Source organism: Eumetopias jubatus, unplaced genomic scaffold, assembly GCF_037043125.1.
Source record: "Eumetopias jubatus isolate StellerSeaLion01/CBP00866 unplaced genomic scaffold, mEumJub1_p1.0 scaffold_2, whole genome shotgun sequence".
Classification (NCBI taxonomy): Eukaryota; Metazoa; Chordata; class Mammalia; order Carnivora; family Otariidae; genus Eumetopias; species Eumetopias jubatus.
This window is the reverse complement of record NW_028274808.1, coordinates 82,649,636-82,670,630: the sequence shown is the minus strand read 5'-3', so window position 1 is coordinate 82,670,630 and position 20,995 is coordinate 82,649,636.

Below are 20,995 nucleotides of genomic sequence, written 5' to 3'. Positions count from 1 at the left end.
CACTTGGTCATGGTGAATAATCCTTTTAATGTACTGTTGGATCCTATTGCCTAGTATTTTGGTGAGAATTTTTGCATCCATGTTCATCAGGGATATTGGTCTGTAAATCTCCTTTTTGATGGGGTCTTTGTCTGGTTTGGGGATCAAGGTAATGGTGGCCTCATAAAACGAGTTTGGAAGTTTTCCTTCCATTTCTTTTTTTTGGAACAGTTTCAGAAGAATAGGTATTAGTCCTTTTGAAATGTTTGGTAGAATTCCCCTGGGAAGCCATCTGGCCCTGGGCTTTTGTTTGTTGGGAGATTTTTGATGACTGCTTCAATTTCCTTAGTGGTTATAGGTCTGCTCAGGTTTTCTATTTCTTCCTTGTTCAATTTGGGTAGTTGATACATCTCTAGGAATGCATCCCTTTCTTCCAGGTTATCTAATTTGCTGGTATAGAGTTACTCATAATATGTTCTTATAATTGTTTGTTTTTCTTTGGTGTTGGTTGTGATCTCTCCTCTTTCATTCGTAATTTTGTTGATTTGGGTCATTTTTCTTTTCTTTTTGATAAGTCTGGCCAGGGGTTTATCAATCTTGTTAATTCTTTCAAAGAACCAGCTCCTAGTTTCGTTGATCTGTTCTACTGTTCTTTGGTTTCTATTTCATTGATTTCTGCTCTGATCTTTATTATTTCTCTTCTCCTGCTGGGTTTAGGCTTTATTTACTGTTTTTCTCTAGCTCCTTTAGGTGTAGGGTTAGGTTGTGTATTTGAGACCTTTTTTGTTTCTTGTGAAAGGCTTGTATTGCTGTATACTTTCCTCCTAGGACTGCCTTTGCTGTATCCCAAAGATTTTGAACAGTTGTGTTTTCATTTTCATTGGTTTCCATTAATTTTTTTAATTCTTCTTTAATTTCCTGGTTGACCCATTCATTCTCTAGTAGGATGCTCTTTAGCCTCCATGTATTTGAGTTCTTTCCGACTTTCCTCTTGTGATTGAGTTCTAGTTTCAAAGCATTGTGGTCTTAAAATATGCAGGGAATAATCCCAATCTTTTGGTAGTGGTTGAGACCTGATTTGTGACCTAGGATGTGATCTATTCTGGAGAATGTTCCATGGGCACTAGAGAAGAATGTGTATTCTGTTGCTTTGGGTTGGAATGTTCTGAATATATCTGTGAAGTCCATTTGGTCCAGTGTGTCATTTAAAGTCTTTATTTCCTTGTTGATCTTTTGCTTAGATGATCTGTCCATTTCAGTCAGGGGGGTGTTAAAGTCCCCCACTATTATCGTATTGTTGTCAATGTGTTTCTTTGCTTTTGTTATTAATTGCCTTATATAATTGGCTGCTCCCATGTTAGGGGCATAGATATTTACAACTGTTAGATCTTCTTGTTGGATAGACCCTTTAAGTAGGATATAGTGTCCTTCCTCATCTCTTATTACAGTCTTTGTTTTAAAATCTAATTTTTCTGATATAAGGATTGCCACCCCAGCTTTCTTTTGGTGTCCATTAGCATGGTACATGGTTTTCCATCCCCTCACTTTCAATGTGGGGGTGTCTTTGGGTCTAAAATGAGTCTCTTGCAGACAGCGTATCAATGGGTCTTGTTTTTTAATCCAGTCTGATAGCCTATGTCTTTTGATTGGGGCATTTAGCCCATTTACATTCAGGGTAGCTATTGAAAGATATGAATTTAGTGCCACTGTATTGTCTGTAAGGTGACTCTTACTTTATACTGTCCGTGTTCTTTTCTGGTCTATGCTGCTTTTAGGCTCTCTCTTTGCTTAGAGGACCCCTTTCAATATTTCTTGGAGGGCTGGTTTCGTGTTTGCAAATTCCTTTAGTTTTTGTTTATCCTGGAAGGTTTTTATCTCTCCTTCTATTTTCAATGACAGCCTAGCTGGATATAGTATTCTTGGCTGCATATTTTTCTCATTTAGTGCTCTGAAGATATCATGCCAGTCCTTTCTGGCCTGCCAGGTCTCTGTGGATAGGTCTGTTGCCAGTCTAATGTTTCTACCATTATAGGTTACACATCTCTTCTCCTGAGCTGCTTTCAGGTTTTTCTCTTTGTCACTGAGACTCGTAAGTTTTACTATTAGATGTTGGGGTGTTGACCTATTTTTATTGATTTTGAGAGGGGTTCTCTGTGCCTCCTGGATTTTGATGCCTGTTTCCTTCCCCAAATTAGGGAAGTTCTCTGCTATAATTTGCTCCAGTATACCTTCTGCCCCTCTCTCTCTTTCTTCTTCTTCTGGGATCCCAATTATTCTAATGTTGTTTCCTCTTATCGTATCGCTTATCTCTCGAATTCTGCCCTTGTGATCCAGTAGTTGTTTCTCTCTCTTTTCCTCAGCTTCTTTATTCTCCATCATTTGGTCTTCTATATCACTGATTTTCTCTTCTGCCTCATTTATCCTAGCAGTTAGTGCCCCCATTTTTGATTGCACCTCATTAATAGCCTTTTTGATTTCAACTTGATTAGATTTTACTTCTTTTATTTCTCCAGAAAGGGTTCCTCTAATATCTTCCATGCTTTTTTCAAGCCCAGCTATTATCTTTAAAATCATGATTCTGAACTCTAGGTCTGACATCGCACTAATGTCCGTATTGAGTAGGTCCCTGGCAGATGATACTGCCTCTTGTTCTTTTTGTTGAGGTGATTTTTTTCCTCTTGTCATTTTGTCCAGAGGAGAATAGATGAATGATAGAACAAAATGTTAACAAGTTAACAACGTCCCCAGAAAATACTCTAAACAAATCAGAAAAGACCTGAAACCAGGGGAAAAGAAAGGAAAAGAAAGAAAAAAGAAAGAGGAAAAAAAAGATAAAAACAAAAACAGAACAAAACAAAAAAAACAGAATATGATCAAATATGATCAGGCTGGTGCATAGATCAGTGCCTCACACTAGATTTTGTGTGTATTTTGATCTGTTAGAAGAAACTGCCTCCTAAAATTTTAAGAAAAAAAGACTTATGTATGTACAAAATACGGGTTGATACGATGAAGGGATGGAATATGACTGTAAAGATGAAAATTATAAAAAATTTTAAAAAAGGAATTGATAAGAAGGTGTTTGAAAAAATAAAGAAGAGGATTAAAAAAGTAAGGAAAGAAAGAAAGAAAGAAAAAAAGGGGGAGAGAATGTGATCAGGCAGGAGACTGGAAAAAAGCCATACACTAGAGATTTAGGGTATATTTTGATATGTTAGAAGAAACTGTATCTCAAAATTTTAAAGAGAGAACAACTTATATATATATGCCAAAAATAAGGGTAGCTACTCTGAAGGGGTAGAATATGACTCTAAAAATGAAAAATAAAAATGTGTTTTTCAAAAAAGGGATTGATAAGATGTTGTTGAAAAAGGGAAAAAGAAAAATAAAAAAAAAACAGTTAAAAAAATTAACTTTGAAAGACTAATGAATCATGGTAAAAAAGCCATGAATTCCATGTGCAGTATTCCCCTAGCACTGGAGTTCTGCCATTCTCATTGATCGGTAAACTTGTTCTTGGCTGGCTGTTCTTGCTGATCTTCTGGGGGCAGGGGCCTGTTGCCGTGGTTCCCAAATGTCTTTGCCGGAGGCGGAATTGCCCTGCCCTTGCCCAGTCCAGGCTAAGTAATCTGCTCGGGTTTGCTCTCGGAAGCTTTTGTACCCTGCAAGCTCTCGGTACAGCTTTGGAGGACCAGGGTGAAAATGGCGGCCCCCCAATCTCCGCCCGGGAGGAGCCGAGAACTCGGGGCCCCACTCCTCAGTGCGCCCCCAGAGAAAAGCAGTCAATCACACCCATCTCCCCGGTGTCCGGGGACACTCCGTGCTTACCAGGCCTGTGATCGAGCGTTTCTATCTCTGGCGCCCAACCCCGTGTGGAGTCTCCAAACCCAGCAGATCCCTGCGGTGTGCTCCCGCGCCGCTCCTCCCTGGGGGAGGAAGGGGAGTCTCCCCAGATCTGCCGCTTGTTGGGTCCCTGCTGGAAGAGCAGTGGCCCGACTGTGCCGCAGATCAGTTTATGGCCACCCCAAGCTGAGAGCCCACCTTGGCTCCATCTCTGCAGCCGGCTTCCCTGCTCTGATCTCTGGGAGCTCTGCCGCACTCAGGCACCCCTGGTCTTTCTGTGACCCCGAGGGTCCTGAGACCACACTGTCCCACGAGGATTCCACCCCCCGCTTAGCCACTGGAGCGACGTCCCTCAGCGGAGCCGACTTCTAAAAGTGCCGATTTTGTGCTCCGCTGCTCTATCACTTGCCAGAAGTGGCCGACGGAGGCCCCCTCCCCCGCCGTCTATCCTCCCGAATATCGCCTTGGATTCACTTCTCTGCACGTCCTACCTTCCAGAAAGTGGTCGCTTTTTCTGTTCAGAGAGTTGTTGCTTTTCTTTTCTTTCATCTCCTGTTGAGTTCCTACGTGTTCAGAATGGTTTGATCCCTATCCAGCTGAATTACTGAGACCAGAGGAAATCCAGATCTACTCCTCTGCCATCTTGCTCAGCCCCATATTTGCTAATTTTAGACAGAGAAAAACTTAGAGCTAAAGAATGAGAGGAAGAGAAAGAGAGGGGAGAGAAAGCACATCACTGATTCAGGGTTAGTAGTCTCTATAGTCAGATTGCAGTTATGCCTCTCTACACTTAACCACTGCTACTTTGTGGTTATTTTCTACTGAGGAGCAACACCGCACATTTTCCCAAAAGTTCTTTGACCAGCTCAGAGCACCTACTGGGCCCTGGCTTCATTCTTTCAAAGGTGTTAATAAAAGGTATCATGGCCACACCCTTGATTTTATCTTAATCTTGGGACCATGTCTTCATTTGAGAATCTTCTTCTGGCTTGAGAAAGTAGGGATAAGACCTGGTTTCCATCTTAGCAAGTTTTGGCCTCTCAGGATTCCCACAAAATTCTCCCTGTAAACTGTGTGTGTGTTCTTTTCTAAGTTCGTCTTCTTCTTGTATACCCTATATGCAACTAATATGAGTCAGCTGATATTTTCAACATTCTGCCTGGAGGTGAAGCCCAAAAATTCATAAGGTCCATTTTATACCTTCAAGTTACCTTACATGGCAGTTTCACATATGTTTCATGACTATATAATAGGAGCTACCATGTTTCTAGTCTGTTCTAACAATTTCCTTGCCAGTTTTCCAGCCTCTGTCTTCTACCTTGTCCAAAACCAATTCCACATGTTTGATTTATGCTATGGCAGCACACTCTTTCTAGATACTAGTTATCTAGTGCCATGATAATATGGTACATAACAAACAACCACAAACTGTGGTTGTTTAAAACAATAAGAATTCATTCAGTGCATAAGTCTGTGGGCCATTTGGTTCTTCTGGTCTCACATGCTTAGAGATTGGCTGCAAGTTGGCTGATCCAGTATGATCTCATGTGGGATGATTGGGATGACCTGGCTTTGCCCTACTTTGTCTCATCCTTCAGTAGGCTAGCCCAAGAGGTCTCATGGTGAAGTCAGAGGAACAAGAGGGGTAGGGGAAGTGCAAAAATGCTTTTCTTAAGCCTCTGCATGCAAAATCTGTCATTCCATTGGCCAAAGCAGATGATAAGACCAACCTCAGGATCCAGAAGCAGGGAGGTGGGCCCCTCCTTGTTATGAGAGGAAATGCAAAGTCACTTGGCAAAAGGCATAGATACAGGAAGAGGTGAACATTTGGGCCCTTAGTGCCATCAACCTACCACATTACTCACCATGTTCAGTCCCTGCCTGAAGCAGATGCTGACAGTGCCTCACCCTTATTTCTTGGGCCTTACCCCTGCAGTCTGCTCCAGTGAGTCAGTGACATCCAACTCAGAGTATTTGCATCTTTTTTGCCAAAGGCTTTCTCCTAAGGAGCAGAGCACTGCTCTGTGCATGTAAACTCTAAGCTGGAAGTTCTGGGAAATTAGCCCCATCCCCTCATGAGCAACCCTCAAACAATGAGTGATAAGAGTTGGTGTGTGAATACCCCAGCTCTCTTGCCCCTCTAGTGGGATGAGCTATAGGCACATATTTTATACCATTTCTCAGAGCTCATAGATATTAAACACCCACAGTGGTAGCTGGCTTGATAACATAACTTTTATCCTTGACCAGTTCCACTCATGAATTCTTCTACTTATTTTTGTAGAAGTAAATTGCTTACATTTGAAGTCTTGTCTGATGGGCACCTAAATTAATATACTATATAACTTAACTCTTATTCTCTTTCTAATTTTGTGTACAAGTTATGATTTTCTTTAATTCACTTTGCATATTTACACTATGCACCAAAACCAATATTCAGTGTGTGCACATTTCTTAACTTTGGGCAGTTTCAACTCTATGGTCTTTATAGTGCTCATACTCTTTATCTCCATTACTAAGAGTCCTTTAATTATAATAAGCTTTATAATTATCATAACCTAATTATTAGCCTTATTATGATCTAAGTTTCAATTTTACCTTGGTTTTTCATCATACAGAAAAATAAATCTAAAAAAGAAAGTGCAGATATGTAGTGAAGGTTCTCACAATTCATCTGAACCATATAAATGGTCGCTGTTGAGAGAAATATTTCTTCCCAACTGACTATTATTTTTTCTCCCTTCTTTTTTTTTTAGTAAACTCATTTAGACTTCTCCTTCTCTCACCAATAAAGAAAATTACTGACTGTAATGTAACATAAAACTTACAATTAATTACAATAACAAAACACCACCTACATTGTCTAAATTTGCAGTATTATAATTGAGTAATCCTTTATCCTGCTATAATCAATCTGTTGTTAAATCTATATATTGATTTCTTAATTTCTGTTACTGTATTTTGCACATAGAATTTCTATATGACTCTTATTAAGAGATTCCAGTTTTTTGGTGCAATTTCCCACTTTGCCTATTTTCTTAGACATTTTAAGCATAGCTACATTAAGCCCATGATTGCTAATTCCAATATCTGGGTCATCTCTGATCCTTTTCCTGTTATCTGTTTTTTCCCCTCATTCCTATTTGTTGTTGTGTTGTTGTTGCTTTGTGTTGTTTTGTTTTGTATACCTGGTACATTTTTATTGAATGCCAGATATTGCAAATGAAAAATTGGAGATGATATGGATTGTGTTATCTCTCTCCAGAGAGTTTTCTGTATCCTCTGCTTGGTAGCTCTACCGGAGGCAAATCACCATAATCAAGTGAACTTAGAAGATCAAAAGCTGGATTTCAGTCTTTTTAAAATTTAACATCCTTCTTGCGTGGTAGAGCATCCCAAGGGTTTCAAATGAGAACTTGCGGTGTTCATCAGAGCGTCTTTCCCTTGGTGGGTCCTGACCTCCAATTTTATCTTCTCAACACTAAAAGATTTTTTTTAATCTGCTCTGATTTTCAATGGCTTTATGCTTGGCTTCTTAGTTTCTTGCCCTCATCAGCTTAATTCACAAAATGCCCTGACCCCCCCAAAAAAAAACAAACAAACAAACCCCAGCTCAGTATCATTCTTACTTTTTTGCACCTCTCTTCCCTCTAGGCTTAAACTCTCAGATCCTGGCTGCCTTGACAACATTAAGCTCTAATTTTGGTCTACCCAGCCTTGAAAAATTACCAGAAACTCACTTAGATTTTCTGCTCTTTAGCAGTGGATAAGAATTCTTAATTTCTCAACTGACATCTAGAATTGGCAAAGCCCTGAGGGGTAAGTGACATTCAGAACTCGTCTTATCTTTCTGCATTTTCTTTTTCACTGGGCTTGATACCTCAAGTTCTGGCTGCCTTGGAAGCTCTCCAGTGCCTTCAAACAAGTAATTCTTTTTCTTTTAGAATTTTAGCCAAATTGTTCTTGGCATGAGGAATGGTCTACAACTGGCAACTTCATCACAGGTAAACATAGAATGTCTTAGCTTGGATATTCCTGTAGCTCCCAAATTTAAAGCACTGAGTAAGGATTGGGGGCAGGTAAATTATTTGGGGGGGTAGTCCCAGAAAACTGGAGAGGGGACACCCAGAATAGTTAACTAGGGAGAGAAAGAAAGCAAATTGAAAGTTTACTTGAATACTAAACTGATTTACTGGTGTAGGCAACTGGGGTTCAGTTCTGCTGAGGTCCCTCTGAGGAGTTATGTTAAATGCCACTCAGAACTGCCTGCCCTATGCACGCAGGGAATATTTATCTACTGGCTCTTGCCCTCATGGGTCCAAGATTGACCCAAAGGGGATTAAATTCTCACCCCTCCAGGTTTTCACATAGGCCTGAATGGCGGAGCACATTTTTGTGGTCATCCTATGTTGAGGAAGTAGAGAAATACAGGGGAAGAAAGCAAGAGAAAGGGGGTCCAGCTGAGGTAAGGGATTGTCAGATGCTAGATGTTTGCAGCTGGTTAGCGTAGCAATTGCTGAAGGGTAAGTCTAGAGGTTGTAAGATAAGGAGTAAAAGATGTCCAACATATAGGGAGTAAATAAAGAAGAGCTCATTGTAGCACAACTTGGATGCATTTGTTCAAATGCGCAGTATTTTAGAAGCAAGTAAACAGGAATATGAGGAGAAACAAGCTTGCATCAAAAAGAGGCAGCAAAACAGTGAAAAAACAGTTGGGGTCAGTTTAACCCGCACAGCGTCCGTACATTTCAAAAGGAAAGTGTCTGGATTTTTTGCATAAACTTGGTCACAGATGTAAACTCTCATTCGTGCACACTTAAAAAAAAATGAACTCACATCAGGGTTATAGAGCCCTGAGGGAGGAATTGACTGGGAACCTGAGAACAGGAAGCACAAGCAAACGATGCAACCAGGACGTTTTGTTTTGTAGCAACGGAAGCAGCCTGGTTGGGGAACTTTTAGGGTAATATATATATCTGCAGCTTCTTTTAATTCTTTTAATGTTTAAAAATTTAGGAATGAATATTTTTTTTAATTAGAAAATACCAAAAAGTTTAAACGTTCACTTAAAATTAATATTACAAAGACTAATCTCAGGTCAGTTTTATTCAACCTAGAGGGGGAAAGTAGATCATGAGAGCCTAGGTTAGGACGGTATAATGGACATATGTTTTGCTTGACCAGCCTCTATTTTTCTTTCTTCCTCTGATCATTCTGTCATTATTATTACAGGGAAAGCCACTTCCTCTACACTCTCAGGCTGTGTAATTTGTGGTGGGACAGACCCCGGCCCGGGGAGGGTGGGGGGTGATATTTGAAGGCGGGTGGGTGGGTGGGTGTGGCAGGCATGTGATCCACGCTGGCCAGTGAGTGCGTTCCATCTCTCAGGTCGGAGCTCAGCTCTGCAAGAGATGGGGGACCCAACTCAACCCAAAGAAAGTCAGCACTGGACTTCTCTCAAAATTGTTGGGAGAGATGTATTGTTTCCACCCAGGTTGCTTACCGGTGGACGTCAGGCCAGAGTGGCTGGTGGCCTTCCTGCCTTCGCCTGTGTAGGGCCTGTGACTGAAAAAAGGAAGGCGGAGCCCTTTGATGGAGGCAACAGGGTCGGGACGGGATCCTGTGATCTCATGAATGCAACGTGCCTCGAGTTAGAGTTACTTCTGAACGTTTTACATATATAAATCAATTAATTCTTTTTCTCCCCAGCCACTTGGAGCTAAAAAAAAAGCCTGATTCAGTGGAGAGTACCAGTGCGTGTGAGGCGAGGAGATGAAGTGAGCACTTGGAGGCTCGGCTCTGGAGGGTGTGGGAGAGAGAGGGCACAAAGGCGAATCGGAAGGAATCCGAGTGGTTTTCACCAAAGGAAAGATATGACTGATGAAGAAACAATTTTTCCTTTTACATATCCAGTCCATGTAGAAAAACATATTTAAATAATAAATATAAGATTATAAATTAGAAATACGCAGCTGCTTCTTGGTAGTGTGTTTTTCCTTGTTGGCTTAAATTTTTGTTAGATTATGTCTCTCAGGTCATTGGAAGTAATTTGTTGTTGAGTATGCACAGTGCTTCATAGTTCTCAACAAATTTTGGAATTTTTTTTTTATCTCATTTAATCATCACAAGAACTGTATGTAATAGGTGGGATAGTTTTCATCATCCCCTATTTGCCAAAGAAGGTGTGGAGGCACAGAGAGGTTAAGATAATTAACTAAGGAAACCCAGCAAATAACTTGTAGGAATGGTGTGAGAACCCAAATTTCCTAATCCTGTGCTTTTCCTAAACATCATCCAGCTTTCCTATTCCTGGTAGTTGTAGTTAGTTATAATCAATGATAAAATTATAGGTAGTGACCAAGTTATAAACAGGTGGCATTCCAAAAATAGCATCTCATTTTCTTTAAAACATTACAAAATATATTTAACCCAATCAAAACTATTCTAAAAGAATGCTCAACTAGGGCAATCTTAGGTGACTAGTTTAGCCAGAACCCTGATGTGTATCTGAGTGCTCACTGTGGGTCAGATTCGCTATCCAATACCTCTAAATTCTTCTGGAATTCTGGAAATGGGGAGGACTTACTCTGTCTCTGAAGGGAGAGTCCTATAAATTGGGAGGTCTCACTCTTGGGGCGGGGGAGGTAAAACATTTCCTCTAGAGAAATAATTCTGATACTCTTTTATTTTTCAGTTCCCAGGAAATAGAAGTTGTTCTAATCTCACTGAGGGAAGCATAGAGGGACCTCAGGGAAGGAAGAAAATAAGAGCCAGTTGCCTGCCAAATTGATGATATGAGTCAGCCACCCCACAGACAGTTGAATAAACAGGAGTTAATATGTATATGAAGTTTTGGCTAGGAACGAAATGTAGATAGATTAAGTCTGGTGATAAAGAACAATGTATTGGGCCACTGGGCAAAGCTCATCATAGCAAAACATCAACATTAATGGAACTCATCTTCCTAAATAGCTACACACTCAATTTTCAAGTGCTGGCAAAATGGGGCTTGATTGCAAGTAATACTGAATAATTTTATGTCATTTCTAATTTTAATTTCTCTGGAGAAATGTAGGAAATGTTGAGACTAACACAAAAAACATTTTGGACACAGAAAAAGTCTTGGCTTTGTAAAATTATGTGGTTTCATATTCTGTTGCCTTAGTGAAACTGTTGTTTATATTATTATATTTGGCTTTAGAGCCAAAATATAACACTGAATTTCATCCAAGTCATGTAGTTCAGCCCACGCTTCCAAATGAAGCTAATGGTCTGGCTCTATTTAAATGTATTGATTCTGGATTCATAAGTTTGTGTCAAAATGTGATTATACATTCTTCAGTTTCTACACAACTCCCCTACCCTTACCCCTGCAAAGAAATCTTTGATGCACTGATTCTTCATTTCATCTTAAACTAGTACTTAAGTAAGAAATATAGTCATGACTCTTTTCCCCCTCTTGAGGAAAAAAAGAAACAATAGACGAATCTGATAAATCAGTGTTATTCTAAACAAAAACAAAAGCCAAATTCTAGTAATGTGTCTGCTCTCTAACAAGAGGAAACCGGTATTAGATTTGATAAGACCTTCTGGAATTTAGGCTGACTGAGATATGTCTAGTATCTCGGATATCCTCTGGAATTCTTGGAGGAGAAGATGGTAGAAATGAAAAGAGGACCCTGGCTTCAAAAGGGGAGGGTCTTACAAATTGGGAGATGTTACTCTATATAGTTTGAACACAGAAAAAGCCTTGCTTTGTAAAATCTTAGTGCTTTGAAACTCTGTTGTTTTGTGAAACTGTCGTTTGTACTTTTGAGATAATAGAATGTGTATATGCGTGTGTGTGCACGCGTGCGTATGTGTGTGTGTGTATATATATATATGACTTTGCCCCCAGTTCCTGGCACAGAACTCCTAAGACCCCTGTAACATCCTAAGTGGTAAGAACACTAGGATCATCTTTTGTTCTAATAGATAGTCTTTGACTCCCTTTTCTGGCACATGAAAACTTTGTAATTTTCTGGGCAATGGAAATGTCTTTTGTTCTAATGAGGTGACTGGGTGGGCTCCTGGAGGGCTCCTGGGTGAGGGCTGGTCAGCAGATAGACCAAGCCATGATTAGAAGCCTGGAATTTTCAGTCCCTGCTCCCATTCTCTTGAGAAGGGAGCAGAGCTGAAAATGGAGCTAATGTGGCTGCCTACGTGATGAAGCTCCATAAAATCCCAATAGTGTGTGGTTCAGAGAGCTTCCAGGTTGGCAAACACATCCACACCGATAGGGTGACTCACCCCAAGTCCATGGAGACAGCAGTTCTTGCACTCAGGACCCTCCCAGACCTTACCCCATGTGTCTCTTCATCTGGCTGTTCATCTGCATCCTTTATCATATCCTTTAATGAACTGGTAAATACAAGTAAGTATTTCCCTGAGTTTGTGAGTCACTCTTGCAGATTAATCAAACCTGAGGAGGGGGCCATGGGAACCTGAAAATTTTAGCCAAATAGGACAGAAGTCATGGGTAACCTGGGGGTCTACTCCTCAAGCCTGGACTGGGTCCTTAACCTGAGGCATCTGACACTATCTTGAGGTAGATAGTGTTAGCACGGAGTTAAATTGTAAGACACCCCGCTGGTGTCACCGAGAATCGCTTGGTGTGGGGAAAAACCTCCACACATCTGGTGTCAGAGTGTTGTGAGTATGGTGGTGAGAGAGAGTAAAGGAGACACACAGGAAAGAAAGACACAGGAGGGAGGGAAAAACTTTTTTTCCTAATCCAATACTATATATGTAATATCTAGTATTATATACTATAATATTATATATAACATATATATGTATCTTTTAATTGTTGGTGTTGTCCACTCAGTGATACATTTTCCATGTGATACATCTATAACATAAATCTATTTTACTTCTCTTAATTGCACATAAAATTCTATTATAAAAATGTACCACATTTTATTTCCTGTTAAACATTTCCAAGTTTTTTTTTTAAGATTTTATTTATTTGACAGAGAGCGAGAGAGAGAGCACAAGCAGGGGGAGCGGGAGAAGGAGAAGCAGACTTCCCACTCAGCAGGGAGCCCGATGTGGGGCTCCATCCCAGGACCCTGGGATCATGACTCAAGCAGAAGGCAAATGCTTAATGACTGAGCCACCGAGGCACCCCCCCCCAAGTTTTTGAAATAAAAAAAAACTGAAATGAAGTTTTTTTGCTTATAAAATCCTGAGTGCTTTTTTTTTTTTTAAACATAGGTATCTACCTGAGTGTTTTGGTTTTATTTGTTAAGCATAGCTATCTAAACCTTGAACTGTTAGTTCATAGAGGAGAGTATTTTCAACTGTACTACTACCAAGTACTACTTGGTACTACTTCCCTAAAACCCTCTCCTCTTTGCTCATCGGTGCTTGATAGATCTGCTTCCCCACCATCTCACCCACCCCTTGATATTTACAAACAAAGTAACTTTTGCAAATATGATCAAATACATGCAAAATGTTACCTGTTTTACACACACATCCATTTTGATGCTCTGGGCATTTAAACCTTCTGTCTTTGTCATCCTATCTTTACCTTGGCAGATTCTGTCACTTAGCTCCTAGGCTCACCTCTGTTGACACGTCACCTACTCTGGAGACTAAGACGTGGCCAGTGCTGGGGGTGAGGAAAAGTTTCCGTAGCATAAAGATTGATTTTTTTTTCTTTCTTTTTCAAAAATGAAATTAACTGGACTTGGTTTAGGGCTGTGAAATATCCCCCAAATCAAAGTGGGCATATCAAAAATGACCCATAAAACAGCTATGTGACATTTTCTACTTTCATCTTGAATTTTTCTTTTATAATAAATATATTTCTCTGAGATAATCTTTAACAGTTGCAGAGTATTTCACTTTATGGGTGTTCCAGAACTTAATAAATTCCTATTTGTTTATTTGTTTGTTTCCAGACAGTTGCATAGACTCTAATTGTAATAAAGTCTCAGGGCACATTCTTAAATTTTAACACCGGACTTACTGGTCGAGTGATTTTTCTGTCAACATCTTTTTTAAAGATTTTATTTATTTATTTATTTATTTATTTATTTATTTGAGAGAGAGAGAGAGAGAATATGAGTGGGGAAGAGGAGCAGAGGGAGAAGCCGGCTCCCCACTGAGCAGGGAGCCGGATGCAGGACTAGATCCCAGGAGCCTGGGATCATGACCTGAGCAGAAGGTAGACGCTTAACTGACTAAGCCACCCAGGTGCCCCTCTGTCAATGTTCTTAACTTTCTCTGAGTTTTCCCTAAATTCGAACAATTCTTTGGATTTTCTATAAAACCTGAACAATCTTACTATGAGGCAAATGGATTTTGAGAAAGATATTCTCAGCTTCATCCTTACAGAATTTCTTACCCAGAGCGTAGGGTTAATTGGACTAATTTACAATATTACTTTAGTTTTGTCCTATTCTGGGTACTACAACCCACTTTGCTTGACTGCAACATGGCATCTATTTCTATGACCTTTATTTCACTCTTTAGGATCTCAGTAACTTTTCCAATTTAGTTTCTTGCTTTAAAAGTAAAATTTTTCATCACCACGATAGTAAAATGCAAGAAGATGCTTTTCTCATTTTTGCTGTCAACCACAACTGGAGGTGATCCCTGGGTTAGCTGGAAAATACACATGTATTGCTATCTCTAGAAACTGCTTTCCAGGTGAAGCCTGACAAAGTGGCATGTTGAAATGTGAGAATAGCAGGGGTTGTGAGTTCCAGAACCCTGGCGCTAGACATTTCTTGCTGATGAGGGCATTTTTTCTGTAAATCATAAAAGGGTAAAAAGAAAAAGATGGATTTCTGCAGTTGAGTTTCATGACGCCAAGAGGAACCAAATCTCAGATTTATTTCTCCAGGATAAGGAACATAGGCATAGTAATCATCTAATGTTTTTTCTCGCTTGACTTGACCTGTGATCTGTTGGACCTTATCTGTTCTTGCAAGCAGTTTTGTTGCCACATTTCTGAAGTTCAAAATTAGAAAAATCATATCCCCAAGCCTCTAATGCTTAGAGCTGTGCAAATTCCATATTCTATTTTCACAAGTGCTTCTACATAAATCTTTATAAGACAAAATAGAATTACAAGAAGTAAAGTATCCCATATGTACATAAGACCTCTTGATGGACTGTCCTTTTATGGGATGGGGACAGGTGGGAGCATGGGTCAGTAGGAGGTCCGTTAGAATAAAAAGTGCAAATTATTATTATTTTTAATTGGTGCCACTCATACACCAAGCTATTATTGCCTTTTCAAGGGATGTGTGCCTCATAGAGCTGCTTTCCTTAAAGAACCCATTTCTATGTCATATCCCACCCACAAAAGTACTGAAAGTCTTAGAGTATGAAGGACATAAAAACAGGGTTTAGCCTATCACCGTTCTTTTATAAACTGGGCCCCTATTCTTCTGTTTTGTTTTTTTTAATCTCCATCCCCCCATATTTTGCAATTTCTGTTTAGAATATTGGCAGATAGTAGAATTTTGTGGTCTGACTTACAGTTTGAATCCTTATCAATCAAATATTTAAGGTAATTCTACAACACAGGAGAACTTTAGCATTTTATGTTATCTCTGTGTTTCTGGAAGACAAGACTCAATTTCTGTACACTGACAGACTACATATGTAAAAGTAAAAGCACCGACCCTCTAATTGGCTTATCTTAGGGAAAAATAGTAAAGAAGACCAGAGTGTTTCAAATTGGTAGTATAAGGCATATAAAGAAAAGGCATGATCATCTAGATAAAAGAAATTGATTTCCTATCCTTGTACTAAAACCCAGACCCCACACAGCAGCTTGATGTAATTCCATTACCATGCTAAATCACTTGGCACTTGCATCGCCTTTTTATTTTTGTGTTACTATTATTCCTGGCAAATGAATAAATTTCACTCAGCAGAAATAAATTAGACAGCTTGTCACTCAAGCTAATCACTATGGAACTTTCCTTTCCCTGCTCAAAAGATAGGTTGACACCTACTGGGCATTAATTTAGTCATTTCTTGATAACAGAGCATCTATTTGCACATGGATATGAGTAGAGTTATAAAGATTTTAAGAGTAATTATCTCTAGGTCTCCATAGCTTTTGAAAGTCTAATTAAAGAAAGTTTGTCTTTAAGAATTAGGTTTATGGCATGCAATCCAATCAGGCTGCCCTTAAACCGGGAACCAGGTATGTTAAAGACTGCAGAAACATTAATCTAAGCCAAGATTTAGTTGCTCACAAAACTGAAGTTTCAGGACGCCTGGGTGGCTCAGTCCTTAAGCGTCTGCCTTCGGCTCACGTCATGGTCCCAGGGTCCTGGGATCGAGCCCCGCCTGAGCAGGGAGCCTGCTTCTCACTCTGCCTGCCAGTGCCCCTGCCTGTGCTCTCTCTCTCTCTGATAAAAATCTTAAAAAACAAAAACAAAAAACTCCCCTGAAGTTTCAATAAAATAGATGAAAAGTGGTAGGTAGAGGGACTCAGGTCTCTAAATATGCTAAACAAAGAGAGTTAAGTCTAGATCCCCTTTTCTAGCTGGGATTAGGAATATGCCCTGGCACACACTTGTGTCAATGACATATGCTGACTTGTGTTATTCTGAGTCGAGAATGGACACAACTGGAAGCAGTCATGGGAGAAGGGCATGGATATGGGTTTGGCTACACCCACTCCTGTGAATGGCATCTATACCTATGTATACAATTCACTCTGTCCCGTTATTCCTACATGCTCACTTTGTCTTGTTTCTTTTAGCCTATACACTTTCTTAAAATACGTGAACAAATCTATTGGTTTCATGTATGCATTAACTTAAGACCTAAAAGATATTAAGATGAAGAGAGTTTTGCTATGTACTGAAAATAGTCCATGTTTTCCTCTTGGGAATGTAAAAGATTTTTTGATCATATGTAAACATCTAAAAACAGGTCCTATCCTAAAATATCAGTAATACAAGTAAATTGGTGTAAGATATGTCTGGGAGAAGATGTCTTAAAACATTCAATAAATTTTATCTTAAAAAATCAGTTTTAGGGGCCTTTTCTGGAAGGTGTGCCTTTGAGATAGCTGAATATATTTCTTTCAAGCAGATGCATTATGACTTCTTGGGTAAAAAAGCTGTAGAAGTCTGTGAAAGCCACCAGGAGGAAGGGTGCTATTCATTACTTCGGCTGGGGCCAGGGTAGGTAAAGAGATCTATTTTAAATTTTGGTGGCAGAAGGACATGTGAAAAGTACTTATAAAGCTACCTGCTTTTCCAAACAATTTTCTTCATGGTGTACCACCTTGGGGAAGCTTAATGGAAAAGAAAAAGCAGTTAATAGACTCTGTATAAGGGGGGAAGATCGGGCTCCTAGCCTACTAATTTACTTTATTACTGATGTTTCAGGAGAGAATTTGCTTATACATGTTTACATATGATCCAAAAAAAAAGTATTTTTCCTTTACCCCTTTCTCTCAATTATTTTTCACCTCTAAAACTTTTATATCCCCGAGAGAAAAATACGGACTATTTTCAGTATACAGCAAAATTCTGCCTTCTTTTTCAAGTCCAGTGTTTCAAGCTTGACCCAAACCACAGCAAAGGAGGTATGCTTTGTCCTACATCCTGTCAGCAGCACTAAAAGATATAACAAAAGTCATGCGGACAAGTTAAGCCTTGTAGAATTTACTTCGATGTCTGAAAAATGCAAAAATGTTCACCAATCAGGAAACAAAAAGACCAAAGGAGAGTTATGATTTCTCCCTCACAGGTAGTTTTTTTAAAAATGTTTTTTTTTAATCAAGCTCAGAATTATTTTGTTTACACTGCAGTACATTGCTCAGTGCCATGGTAATAATCAGATTCAGAGCTTGACAATATGTATGATCCCTTACCCGATATAAGCAAGAGTTTAATATCAGTTCTATCTCTGGGTGAAAATAAATAGCTCTGAAAAGTCGATCATTTTCATTTTCTCTCTCACTTGACCTGTAATAGTTGTTTTGTGTCATTCCTGTCAGAACTCTGATACAAAGTTGGATTGTATGTTACATCTCAGCTCTCAGCCTCTACTGAAAGTTAAATGAAAGATGCCTTTGCCAGCAATTCAGAATTCTGAATTGTCAGTCTTCCTTGATTTTAATTTGCCCCTCATCCACCAGCCTGTGGTAGACTCATGCATGGACTTTGGAGTTAGACAGACTGTGGCTTGAAACTTTGCTCAGCCCCTTACATTTTTATATGGCCAGGTCACTTTTGAAGCAACTTCTTTCCCCCATCAGTAGAATGGGAATAATGAATGTACCAACCTCACAGAGTTTGTGAGACATAAATGGGGTAACATTAGTGGTGAACCTAACTCAGGGTCCGTTACCCAGGAAGGCACTCCGTGGAAAGCTGCCATTTTTTGTGACATTGCTGTTGGTGTGATAAAGGGGGTTTTCAAGTCTCGTCACTGTTACCACCGGTCCTCCTCCTTGAGGAGCCAGAGGACTCTGAAAGCCACTGAGCTCTGGTACTGAGGTGTGCTCAGGAGGTGTGGTCATCATCGTCGGGTTTAATAACCATGAAAAAGAGTGACTCACTTCTTAGAAAAAGTGACATATAGCTCCAAGGCCCTCAAAGACTGTTACCAGTAGACAGTGCCCTCTGATGTGCTTGTTTAATTATATGTTAGCTGTAACTAAACACCTTAAATCTGATCATTTCCACCTAAGAATATATATTACCTAGGCTAATATGCTATAGAAAACCCTGTATCTGGCACAGAACCTGGCAGAGAGTAAGCGAGTATTTAGTATATGTTCATGGCTTGTGGAGTAAAGTCAGATTTTTCCTCGGTGCTGGGTTAGGACTCTGGAGCATACCTTCATGAACTTTAGCTAATCTAGAAGCTATTGAGGTGATCTGAAACAGTTTGTTATTTTTTTATTTCTACCAACATTTATTGAGTTTATGCAGCACTGCTATGGTTGGCAGTCCCATTCACAATTTTGTTTAATCTTTACTCTAGTCCTTCAAGGTAAATATTATTCCTATTTTCAGATAAGGAAACAGAGACTTAAGAGATAAAATGACCTACTGACAGTAGCGATGAATTGACTTGTAGAATACCTTAGCTACTATCTGGATAGTGGCATGCCTTGTCTAGAGAGGATTTGGGGGCACTAAGTGCTGTATATTCAGTTGCCCCCCAAAATCTTTCCTTGAGAGCGTATTATTTAGATCCATTCTTCTTTTTAGGGTTGGGCCATGTTATGGACTGAATGTGTTGGCTCCCAAATTTATATGTTGAAGCTATAACTCCCTATGTGACTGTATTTGGAAATAGAGTCTTTACGGAAATAATTAAGTTTAAATGAGGTCGTAAAGGTGGGACCTTGATCTAAGAGGATTAGTGTCCTTATAAGAAGAGATACCAGAGAACTTGATTTCTGTTTTTACCATATGGGGACACAGAAAGAAGGCAACTATCTACAAGCCAGTGAGCTCTCACCAGAAGCTGAACCCCGTCGGACCTTGATCTTGAACTTTCCAGCCTTCAAAACCCTAAGAAAATAAATTTCTGTTGTTTAAACCATGCAGTCTGTGACATATTGTTATGGCAGCCTGAGCAGACTAAGACAGGCCATCACAAGGTACAGATGCTTGGATATTCTCTTGTATGCTTAGTGGGTATACTGGTTAATAGAAATCAGGTATGCAAAAAAAAACCCAAAGGCATGTTTTCCTTTCCATTTACTGATTTATTAGACTTTTTTTTTTTTAGCATTTTTAGGTTCATAGAAAAATTAAAAAGGAAGTATAGAGATTTTCTCCGCCCCCACACATGCATAGCCTTGTCCTTTATCAATATCTCCTGCAGAGTGGGACCTTTGTTACAATGGGTGAACCTACACTGATGTATCATAATCCTCCAAAATTTCACTCTTGGTGGGGCACATTCCATAGGTTTGGACGAATGTAACCATCATTATAGTATCATACAGAGTAGTTTCATACCCTAAAAATGCTCTGTGCCCTACCTATTCATCTCTCCTTACTCAACCCTGGCAACCACTTGTCTTTTTACTGCCTCCATTGTTTTGCTTTTTCCAGAGTGTCCGTATTATTGGAATTATACAGTATGTAGAATTTTCAGATTGGCTTCTTTCACTTAGTAATATACATTTAAGGTTCCTCTATGCCTTTTCATGGCTGGATAGCACATTTGATTTTAGTGCCAAATAATATTCCGTTGCCTGGATATGCCGCAGTTTTTTATCCATTCACCTAGTGAAAAACATCTTGGTTGCCTCCAAGTTTTGGCAGTTGTGAATAAAACTACTATAAACATCCATGTGCAGGTTTCTTGTGTGGATATAAGTTTCAACACCTTTGGGTAAATACCAAGCAGTGTGATTGCTGGATCGTATGGTAAGACTATGTTTAGCGTTTCATAAGAAACTGCTAAACTATCTTCCAAAATGGTTGTATCTTTTTGCATTTCTACCAGCAATAAATAAGAGTTCCTATTGTTCTACATGCTTGCCAGCATTAGGTGTTGTCAGCACTCTGGATTTTGGCCATTCTGATAGGTGTGTAGTGGTATATCATTGTTGCTTTAATTTGCATTTCCTTGATGACATATGATGCAGAGCATCTTACCATGTGCTTATTTGCCATATGTCTATCTTCTTCAATGCTGGTAAGATGTTTGGCCCATTTTTCAGTTGGGCTATTTGTTTTCTTATTTTTGAGTTTTAGGAGTTCCTTTATATATTTTGGATAACAGTCCTTTATCAGATGAATCTTTTGCAAATATTTTCTCCCAGTCTGTGACATGTCTTCTCATTCTCTCGATACTGTCTTTTCCAGAGAAGCAATATGAGTTTATTTTAACTATTTTAAAAACAAAACCCCCAAATAATGCCTGAACCCAAAAGCTACATAAAAATGGCCAAAAATATTTTAAAACAATAGATTTGAAGATCATTTATAGCTTTTCCCTCCTAATATGAATGCTTTCAGCAGGATTACAAGCCATATCAAATCATGTTATGCAGATAATCAATCTGGTTGCATTTGTAACTACCCCTGGGAAAGTAATCTTGTTGGAGCTGTTCCTCCCAGCTGTTTGGTCAGCTGGTCCAGGAAGAAGCAGTCCTGGAGCCAGCAAGTGGGGAGCTGGG